Source organism: Elephantulus edwardii, unplaced genomic scaffold (assembly GCF_000299155.1).
Source record: "Elephantulus edwardii isolate Elephantulus edwardi_28Jun2011 unplaced genomic scaffold, EleEdw1.0 scaffold00045, whole genome shotgun sequence".
In the NCBI taxonomy this organism is placed as follows: Eukaryota; Metazoa; Chordata; class Mammalia; order Macroscelidea; family Macroscelididae; genus Elephantulus; species Elephantulus edwardii.
The window spans coordinates 17,881,476-17,884,364 of NW_006399795.1; positions in this window are offsets into that span (position 1 = coordinate 17,881,476).

The following is a 2,889-nucleotide window of genomic DNA, read 5'->3' on the forward strand; positions in this document are numbered from 1 at the left end:
TGCAAAGGCTTTTGACCGTGTAGATCACAACAAATGGTGGCTAACTTTGAGAAGAATGGAAATACCATTACACATGGTTGTGTTCTTGCAAAACCTATACTTGGACCAGGAAGCAGTCCTTTGAACAGAGCAAGGAAACACTGCATGGTTCAAAATCGGGAAAGGTGTGCATCAGGTATGCATCCTGTCTCCACACCTTTTCAATCTATATGCGGAACAAATAATTTTTGAGGGTGGACTTTATGAGGAGGAGTGTGGCATCAGGATTAGAGGAAGACTCATCAACAACCTGTGTTATGCAGATGATACAACCTTTCTTGCTGAAAGTGAAGACCTGAAGCATTTGCTGCAGAAGTTCAAGGACTATATAGTCTTCAATATAGATAGAAGCTTAACATCAAGACGACAAAGATTCTCACCACTGGGCTAAATGGCAGCACCACGATAGATGGAGAAGAGATTAAAATTGTTTACAATTTCAGTTTACTCGGCTCCACAATTAACACTCTTGGCACCAGCAGTCAGGCAATCAACAGACAAATTGCATTGCAGAAGTCTGTTAACAGGGACCTCTCCAAAGTCCTAAAGAGCACTGATGTCTGTCTAGAGACTAAGGTGGGCTTGATCCAGGCCATGGTCTTCACAATTACTTGTCATGCGTGAGAGAGCTGGACAATGACTAAGGATGACAGAAGAAGAATCGATGCCTTTGAGTTGTGCTGGAGAAGAGTATTAAACACACCATAGACTTCTAGGAGAGAAAAAATAGGTCTGTCCTGGAGAGGGTGAAACCAGTTTGTACCCTGAAGGCAAGGATTTTGAAGGTCCATCTCACATACTTAGGGCATGTAGCCAAGAGGGACCAGACTTTGGAGAAGGACATCTTGCTTGGAAGGGTAGAAGGTCAGTGCAGAAGGGTAAGACCCTGGATGAGATGAAATGACACAGTGACTGTGGCAATGGGATCAGGTGTGTTGGAGATGGTGAAGGCTTAGTATAGGCAAGGTTCATGGGTCCCTATGGGTTGTAGTAGAGTTCACAGTACATAACAACAACAACAACAGGTCTTTCTGGACTTGTTATGGCTGACTGCCACATGTTTCTTTCATGAAACAGCTAGGGGATTTGACCTTTCTGCTCAGTGCTTAACTACTGTGCTGCCACCAGAGCTCTGTAGGGACCCAGCTACACCCAGATACATACATATCCATACAAACACCCGGGCACATGTGATAGAAATCCTTGTGATAGAAGCTATAAAACAGGTTTTAGATACTTGGGGTGGACTTTTATTTGGCCCTTTATTTAGCTGTGCCTGAAGGTGGCCTAGAGTTAAGCAAGCTCTAGGGTTTTCCCTCATTTTTCTTGAGGCCATGCAAGTTGAATGTTTTGGTTTGTCGCTACAAAGTGCTGACTGGTAGAGATGAAGAAGTCCTTTGCCAGGTGAAAATGACTGAGAAAGGAGTTGTCCCAAGAGGTAATGACAGCATGTTTAGAAGTTGCTGGAAACAAAGACAGCATGGCTAGTTACAAGCTGGACTATAGTGTACACAACAGTATTGGAAATCGATTTAAGTCAGATTGTTGTTGTTGTTAGGTGCCATCAAATAGAGTATGACTCATAGGGACTCCATGAACAAAAGATCTGAACCTTGTTCTATCCGATGTCATCATCACATTTCTTGACATACAAGAACCCATTGCAGCAGTCACCGCATCAATCCACCTGGTAGAGGGTCTTCCTTTCCTTTGCTGACCCTCCACACTACCCGGCTTCATGTTCTTCTCCAAGGAATAGAGACCCTCCTAGCAAGATACCCATAGTATCATTCTTGCCTCTAAAGAGCACTCCTGCAGTCTCACCAAGATATATTTGCTTGTTCCTTTTGCCACCCATGGGATATCCAGTGCTCTTCTTCAACATCACAGTTCAGCACCACAGCAAGATAAAGGTAAATAACCCAATTTTAAAATGGGCACAGGATATGAACAGACATATCACCAAAGAAGACATTCAAGTGGCCAACAAATACATGAAGAAATGTTCAAAATCCTTAGCTCTAAGAGAGATACAAATCAAAACAACTATGAGATATCATCTCACACCAGTAAGAATAGCAAAATTTAACAGAGCAGCAAACAACAAATGCTGGTGAGGTTGTGGAGAAACTGGAACCCTTATTCACTGTTGGTGAGAGTGTAAAATGCTGCAACCACTATGGAAGGCTGTATGGCTCTCTCTCAAAAAGTTGCAAATAGAAATACCATTTGACCCAGCAATTCCATTACTGGGAATATACCCTGAAGAAACCATAACTCCCACCCAGACAGATATATGCACATCCGCGTTTATTGTGGCTTTGTTCACAATAGCAAAGAGTTGGAAACAACCTAAGTGCCCATCAACAAATGGATAGAGAAGTTCTGGTATATCTACACAATGGAATACTATGCTGCATTGAAAAACAAGGAACTCATGCAATATTATTCAAAGTGGATGACCTTGGTCGGGGGAGCTCTGGTGGCCTAGTGGCAAGAAGCTGCACTGCAATCTCAGAGGTGCACTGTAAAAAACCACCAGATGCTGCTGAGGAAGGAGGAACAATCTCCTCCTGTACCAGTCAGGTCTGATTTGATGGTACACACACACAAAATAATAAAATAAAATTTAAAAAAATGGATGCCCTTGGAGGACATTATACTGTGTGAAATATTTCAGTCACAAAAGGTCAGGTGCTGCATGGTGCCACTATTGTAGAACGGGACTGACTGACATCAGGGTTGGGGTGAGACTGAGAAAAATTGGATAAATTATGTATACTGCATTGAAACAGATGAGGGAGAAAACGATTTGAAAGCGATATATGATTGGGTATTATGGTTATGACA